The following is a 9,010-nucleotide window of genomic DNA, read 5'->3' on the forward strand; positions in this document are numbered from 1 at the left end:
ATAGTAGTGCCTCTGTAATAAAGTAAATCAATAGTAGTTTTCATTGAAAAAAATAAATCCATAGTAGTACCCCAGAATATAGTAGTATCCAGAATAAAATAAATCTATAGTATTGCCCCCTGGTTTAAATAATTTAAATTAATAATATTGTAGTGTTTTCTTAATGTAAAAAAATGTTGCCCCATAAATAAAAAAGGTGTCTGCATAATTAATTTCTAAAAACAAATTTCTTGTCTGCCGAACTCCAATGGAAATCTAGGAGACAAAAAGAAACATGTACCACCCCCAAGTAGTTCCCGATGCAAAAATAGTAAGACTACAAAGATTTTTGTGCAATATGAAATGATATACTGGTTTTGTTGGTCTCTCTATTTTTTATTGCACCAAAAATAACAAGACATCTGTATAATTGATATATGTTCTAATTAATAAGAAGCGTGGTCTACAGGGTCATTTTCCCGTTCTTACTACAAAAGAACTAACAAACACTTGAAAATAATAAGCCGTAATTATCTGTAATTGTTGTCAGTAGTACATCTATAATTATTAAGAACATCTACATTTAAAAATATTATTTCCCATTTTGTAAAGAATAAAGTGCTGACATTTTCTTTTGCTGGAACAAACTTTACTTTTAGAGTGTATCATTTTACTTTATTTTACTAAGTACATTTAATAGTGATGTGGAGATCCACTTAATTTTCATTTAGGTCAGATATCTTTAGTATTGATATTGATTTATGTGCCAATATGGAGGTGAATGGTGTTCCTTATTAGAACAGCAGCTGCACCTGTACTCTAGTATAGAAAATGTTATATTGAGGCATTGTTACCATATAAAAATAATTTATTTAGCAACCGGCTCATTTACTTTTTTTATTGATGTTTAGTATTGATGACTGGCTTGTAATTGATGGATACAACTGAAATAATAAGCTAAATGTTATTGCCAACCAATATATTAAGCTAAATATTCACCAGAAGCAATGCATGGTCATTATGGTTTAGTATAAATACAGAGACTGTCTCATACCACACAAAAACAAAGGTGCTAGATTTTAGGCAGGCTGACTTTGTAGAGATTTGAAAATGTGCAATTGACTCTTTGGCAGAGTTGAAGAACTTGAAAGGAGTGCAGGAGGGCTAGGAAATATTAAAAAGTTCAATGCAATATACTTAAAAAAGCATGGGTAGGTAGGGCATACCACTCTACGTACACGACTAATTCTCGAGGGGTCTCTATATTGGTACATAAACGTCTCTGCTTCTCCTTGGAAAAAATTCAAGTGGATGCAGGGGGAAGGTTTGTACTGATGAAGGCTGTCATTAATTGGGTTCCGGTGATTCTGTTAGCTGTATATATACCCCCACCGTATAATGGTGAGGTGTTAAGGAAATGTGGAGAATTCATGGCATTGTTCCCAGATGTTCCAGCCATTTGTATAGGGGATTTTAATAATGTGATAAATGGAGAGGTGGACAGATGGCGAGAGAAAAATGCTGTAGTTGGCATCTCTATGTCGGCTTTTTCTGCTCTGGTTGAGGAAATGGGGTTAGTAGATGTATGGCGTTTGAGGCACTCAGAAGATGTCCAATTCTCCTGCTTTTCTACATCAGATAATGCATTTTCAAGAATTGATCTGGCTCTGCTGTCACACTCTCTGGTACCGCTGGTAAGGAGCGTGGAATATAGGGCTAGGGGAATTTCTGACCACTCGCCCCTCTGCCTATCTATTGATTTTGCAATTGATAGAGGCCAGTCCTTTTGGAAATTAAATCCCTTCTGGCTCTCCTTGATGGGTACAGGAGCGACCTTGGTGACACAGTGGGAAGGCTTCTTTGTAGATAATCTGGTAACAGCAAGGCCAACTATAGTTTGGGACGCTTTTAAGGCTTTCCTAAGGGGGACATTAATTGCTGGCATAGCTGAAATTAAAAAGTCGTCCAGACAAAAAGAACAGATATTAGAGAAAAAGTGTAAATCCTTAGAAGCACAATACATTGCGGACAAAACTGAGGTTGCAAGGGGAACATGGCAGTTGGCCCAGAGAGAGTGGGTAGAGTATGTATTTGAGAAATCCAAACGTAAATTTCTGTTTTCTAAGCATGTACGATATGCAGAGGACGATTGAAATGGTAGCTTCCTGGCTTATCTGACAAGGGCGGAGAGGGCAGATGCAGCAGTACCGGTTATCTGTGATGACAGTGGGGTTAAGAAGTATCTGATGCCTGATATTGTTGAGGTATTTCATAAATATTACACGAATACATATAAGTCACAGGTCAGATATGACATGGATACGTTACAGCAGTATTTGAATGGTATCTCCCTTCCTCTCCTCTCCGATGATAGTAGGGAGTTTTTGGACTCACCCTTTACTCTTGAAGAGATTGATATAGCTATTATGTCATTCCCTAATGGTAAAGCCCCTGGAGTAGATGGAATCCCAATTGAATTATATAAAAAACACCAGCCCTTTTTTGTGTCTAGTTTGTTGGATACATTCAGCGAGCTGGGTGAGATTGGCGCTCTTTCCCCTTCAATGGCAGAGGCAATAGTGGTGGTGCTGCCTAAGTCAGGGAAAGATTTGTTGTACCCTGAGTCCTACCACCCGATTTCACTTTTGTCAAATGATGTTAAGATTCTAGCAAAATTACTGGCTTTGAGGTTAAGTAGAGTGGTGCTGGAAATAATTCATCCAGGACAGACGGGATTTATGCCGGGCAAATCCACGTCTATCAATCTTAGAAAGCTGTATACTCTCCTGCAGGTGTGGTCACCCTCTTCTGAGAGCGAAGTTGTGGTGTCCTTGGACGCAGCCAAGGCGTTTGACTCGGTGGAGTGGCCATACCTGTGGGAGGTATTGTCCCGATTTGGAGTGGGCCCGGAATTTATAAAATGGGTTAAACTTTTGTATTCACATCCAGTGGCGCGGGTCTGTGTCAATGGGCATCTTTCTCAACAATTTCAATTAGAGCGGGGTACTAGACAGGGATGCCTGTTGTCTCTGGCCCTGTTTGCATTAGCAATAGAGCCGCTGGCCTGTAAGATCCGGCATGATAGAAAAATTGTGGGACTTAGATCAGAGCACAGAGTGGATAAGGTGGCATTATATGCAGATGATATGCTGTTGTTCCTTTCAGATCACGACACTTCCCTAAAACATTTGCTGCGGGTGGTTGATGGATTTGGGTTTTTTCCAGCCTAAAAATTAATTGGGATAAATCTAGCGTGTTCCCTCTGGGTTGTGAGTGTCCCGTGACAATGCCAGAAGGCTTACAGTTAAAATGGGCATCGAAATTTAAATACTTGGGAATATGGATCTCTAATACCCCCGCTGAATATGTAGAACTTAATTTGCGGCCCCAGATCAAATACATTAAAGAAAAAACTCATGTATGGAAGAAGCTCCCACTTTCTGTCTCCGGTAGGATAAATTTAATTAAGATGATGGTGCAGCCAAAGTTTTTATATATACTCCAGCAGTCACCTGTATATATTCCACCCTCCATTTTCCGATGCATTGATAGCTATTTGATTTCATTGGTTTGGGGAGGGGGAAGTGCTAAGGTCAAGCTCAGCTCGCTGTATAGATCAAGATCTTCTGGTGGATTTGCACTTCCTAACTTGAAATTATATTATTTTGCCTCTCAATTGGTCCACCTTAAGGCATGGGTTTCAGACCCCGATTACCATGAGCTACATTGGGTGTTGGTACACCAATTTAATTCTAATCACACTCCCTTACAGTCACTGCTGGCGGGGCGGCTTGGTATGCGGGCTCCTCCGCTCCTGATTCAGGCAGTTAAGATTTGGACAATCTGTAATAAAATAATGAAACAAACTGATATTGATCCATATACTCCTATCTGGGGGGCAAAGAAATTTGAGAAGTTGAATACAGTGAAGAGGGCCAGGGAGTGGTCTCGGTTGGGTGTGGTGTCGGTAGGTCAGCTTTATGATACAAATGTACTTAAATCCTTCGAACAGTTGGTTGGGGAATTCTCTGTACCCAGAACAATGTTTTATTCTTACCTTCAGTTACGACACGCCCTAAACACACAATTTAAAGGGGAGACTTTGGTGTTTGGGGTGGATCCACTGAGGAAACAATTACAGGCCTTGTGTTATAGAGGTCTGATCTCTCGAATGTATTCATGTCTTCTGTATGAATCCACTGCAGATGATTTGGATGGTTTGAGGAATCAGTGGGATATAGATATTGGCCCTTTATCAGACAAGGAGTGGGAAATGGTTACAGACAGTACTAAAGGTTATACGTCATCATTAAAATTTCAACAAATACAGGTGTTTATCTTACACAGGGCCTACTTTACCCCTATTAGATTGGCAAAATTTCGCCCGGATGCTACCCCTAACTGTCCAAAATGCAATTCGATCAATGCTAACTTTTGGTACCTTCTATGGGAGTGTTCATGTATACAAATCTTCTGGCGAAGGATCAGGAGATGTATTCAGGTTACTGGAATTGAAGTATCTCTTAGTTCACCGGCCACTTGTCTCTTTGGGCTCCGATTGAAGGGGAAAGTTAATAAACTGACAAAAATGTACATTTCAAGTTATTGATGTTGGCTAAGGTCTGTATAGCGAGGCTGTGGTTGGCCCCGACGAGTCCCACGGTTAAAAATTGGAAGGCACTGGTCAATACCACCATAAGGCACGAGAGATTTGTTTATACTAGCAGACAGGCTCTGAAGGAATTTGAGAATATATGGTACAGATGGTTAGAGTCTCCATTCTATCCTATGTCATCTAGTACAGATGCTCTATCTACTTAAATGTATGGCTAACGCAGTTCTTATAATAAGTATCTGAGTCCATGTAATAAACCCTGCATGTGTAACATACTTATGTATAAGCATTTATGATGTATGATCCTGAATGAATATAGCACATTTATTATTATTATGCTTTAATGTAATCTTGTAAATTCCGTCATTTAATTCCGATATGTATGCGATTGTTTTTCTTTTCTTTTTGTTGTTTAGTATGTTTATATCTTAAAAAATTTCAATAAAAATACTGGGTTTAAAAAAGTTCAATGCAAAAAGCAGCAGACCTTTGTATCAGAAGGGTTAGGAAAAGCACAAGGAAAAGGAAGGTAATGTAGTTTGCAAAAAAAGTAGCAATTATTGTGAAAGAAAACAAGATGGCATTTAGGAAATATAAGCAGACACAGAATAGTGAAAAAAAGAGGTGTATCTTGTTAGACAGAAGGAGGCTAAGAAGATAATCAGATGTGCAAGGCACAAACTGAAGAGAAAATGGCCAAGTCAGTCTGTAAAGGGGGCAAAACTTTTTTAGGTATATAAACGAAAGGAGAAAAACAAAAGGAGGAATAATAAGACTAACGACAGAGAGTGAGACTCTTGTTGAGGGAGACAAAGTAATAACAGATCATTATTAATAATTAATTTTGCTCAGTGCTCACTACAGAAAAAGCGGTGAAGGGGCCACAGTTAAGTTGTAAGTATACTCATAAAAATGAGGTAGATACAAGTACATTTACAGAGGAGAAGGTCCTAACAGAACTCTCAAAACTGAAAGTGGATAAATCAATGGGGCCAGATTGGATACATCTAAGGATACTAAAAGAGCTTAAAGGAGTGCTGGTAACACCGTTAACAGAATTATTCAACAAGTCACTAGCTACAGGAAACATTACAGAGGACTGGAAAAGTGCGAAAAGTAATCCCACTGCACAAAAGTGGAATCAAGGAAAAGGCAAGCAACTACCAATCAGTAAGCCCTACATTAGTAGTAGGGAAATTGATGGAAACACTCTTAAAAGAAAGAGTTGTAGAATATCTCAAAATCTCAAATCCTGTAACTTACAGGATCTGTGACTGCATGAACTTACTGGGGGCAGATCATGTCAAACAAATCTTATTGACTTTTTTGACTGGGTAAAAAATAGTAATAGATCAAGGGGGAGCATAGATGTAGCTTACCTAGATTTTAGTAAGGCTTTTTATATTGTCCCACATCACAGACTGTTAAATAAACTCAAGAGCTTTGGATTGGATTCTAAGATAGTTGAATGGATAAGATCTTGGTTGCAGGATAGACATCAGTCAGTTATAGTAACTGCAATGCATTCACAGGAGGGACAGCTTACCAGTGGAATACCTCAAGGATTTCTACTTGGACCAGTGCTTTAAATATTTTTATTGGTAACATTGCAAATGGTATTGAAGGGAAAGTATACCTTTTTGCAGATGACACAAACATATGCAATAGGGTAGACACACCAGGAGGGATAAAACAAATGATTGATGATCTAGGTAGACTAGAGGAATGGTCAAGAGTGTGACAACTACAGTTTAATTCCAAAAATTAAAGGTGTAGTGAATAAGTGAAATAGCCTCCCATCAGAGGTGGTAGAGGTTAGTACATTAAAGGAAATTAAATATGCTTGGGCTAAATATAAGGATATTCTTACAAAGAGTAAATGCTCAAATAGGGTTTGAGGTTACCATAGGTTAAAAAATGGGCAGACTAGATGGGCCAAACAGTTCTTATCTGTTGTCAAATTCTATGTTTCTAGTATGGGTTTTGCATGCTGCTTGTACTTGATGCTGGCTGAATAAAATCATATTCAAACTCTATTTTGTTGTTTTTCCATATGATATTGCTATGGGGATTCTCAAACTCCAAAGTCCTTTTCATATAAGCATCTTGTATATCCCTTTGGATGATTGTAAACAGACTTCTTTAGTTAATATTTTCTCTTGTTATGTGTTTTTGTTATTAAATAATATTTTAAACAAATACAAAAATATTTATGATCTGGAAAAATGTTTTTAATGCTATAAATGCTATGAGTGTAACAAAATCTGCGCTCTTGCTTTTGCCTAGCGAGAGAAATTATCTTGTCAAATACTTTTTAGCAGTAGATACAAAACAAACTTAAGAAATAGAAACGTTCACAAAGAAACATGAAATATATTTATAGTATTCTTTCACAAAGTTATTTTGATGGTGTCTCTTGAGAAATCCTGTACAAGCAAATACTGTTCCATTAAGCACTGTTTTTTTTATAAATGCCACCTTTTCTTCTAGGTTTGTTATTTCTTTTTTATTTTTCAGTTGGAATCCACTAACAAAAGCTTTCCCATATTGGTCAATCGCCAAGAAATAGTAAGACATACTGCACTTCAGATCACATTGCTTTGGCATCTGCTAGGGATATACACAAGGCTATCTTAATGTGTAATACAAATGATATTGTTTGACTATTGGAGGATTTATATTAGAAAATAACAATGGTCAACACCAACTTGCAAGGATTTAGGTGGAAAAATCTTTATTCAAAGTGAGAGCTTCATTGTAAGCATAGCAAGGTATGGCAGGCTATGCTGCCATTTTAACACACTTTTATTTTTTCACTATACTCACAGCGCTGTTTTAGTTTTTAATCATTTTGCTACTTGTTATTTAGAAATCAATGGGGATTTCTTCTCCTTTTTTAATTCATTTCTAATAAAGAATTTGCTTTTAATTGGTCGAATAAGAAATTCAAAGAGTGCCCCATTTACGGCACATTATTTTTTCTTCAAGCCCTTGTGTATATATTATTATGTGTTGTGGGTGCACCACCTGTATTATATTGTTGTTCACATATTTATCGATGAATCAAATTGGGGATTCACTCATCATCTCCTCAACTACTGCAACCAAGTCCTATCTGATATTATCCTCATCCATCTATCTACACTTCAGTCCTTCTTAAATGATGCGCAAGACTGCTCTTCCTCTCTCACCACTCTACATCTGCCTCACCACTTTCAAAATGTCTACAATGGCTCTCTGTGTCCTCCACAATGCAATTCAAATTACTCAGTCTCACTGACAAAGCCCTCAACAACATCATCCCTTATACTATCTTAAATCTCATCTTTATCTCTTACCTCGGTCTCACATAGTATGCTCTCTGAAAACTCATCTCTTTATTATAGCTTACTCTACACCTACCTATAGAACTCACACTCATACATCCTCACAACTGTCATAATCTCCACTCTGTGACACACTCACTACTCTTGCCTCAGCTGTACCATTTTCCCATTAGATTGTAAGCTCTGTCAAGAGCACCCTTTGTTTTTATGTCTGCATTTATTTTGACTGCCTTGTATGTCTCTGTTTTACATATGCCCTGTTTTCCCACTATCCAGTGCTGCAGAGCATTGTGGTGCCTTACAAGTCAATGACAATAACAACAACAATCAAAGGAACAATTCTATCAGAAGGCATTTAATTGTATGCGATGTATTGAGATTTTCTTTTATTGTTTGGGATGGGGATTTACTTTCTGCATGCAAATTTGTTGAATTTTTGAACACTAATGAATATAATTTAAAATTTACTTATGAATATAATGTGTCTACTGTTACATTTTTGGATCTCACTCTGTCGGCTCAGGGCACGAGAATTATTACGTGTAATTATAATAAACCAGTAGACAGTTGCAATTACCTCCATTTTAGAAATGTCCATTATAGGCCGTGGGTCCGTCATATTCCTAAGGGTCAGATGAACCGCATTAGAAGGAATTGTACAGAAGATTCTGAATTATTAGATCAGGCCAATGTTATGCTGAGCAAATTTTCACATTGAGGTTATCCTGAACCTCTGCTACAGGAAGTCCTTACTGCAATAAAAAATCAGAATAGGGAAGATATGTTAATGCCAAGGATAAGAAATCTGAGGTATTCAGAGAGAAATTGTAAAAATAGAATCGCTGGAGGAGAGAAATGGGTTCCCTTTATATCTAAATATAGTTGTAAATTTTACCAAATTAATAAAGTAATAAATAAGAACTTTTCAATATTAAAACAGGATCCAATATTAAATGAGGTTTAAGGGGATTGTCCCCAAATGATATTTAAAAAGAATAGTAATCTGGGTTCATTTTTAGCACCAAGCCGAATTAAGCCTATTGAAAAGAATAACGTGGTTGAAGGTGGTAGATCTAGTATGAACAGAATA

This window comes from Mixophyes fleayi, chromosome 3, assembly GCF_038048845.1.
Source record: "Mixophyes fleayi isolate aMixFle1 chromosome 3, aMixFle1.hap1, whole genome shotgun sequence".
NCBI classification, from domain to species: domain Eukaryota; kingdom Metazoa; phylum Chordata; class Amphibia; order Anura; family Limnodynastidae; genus Mixophyes; species Mixophyes fleayi.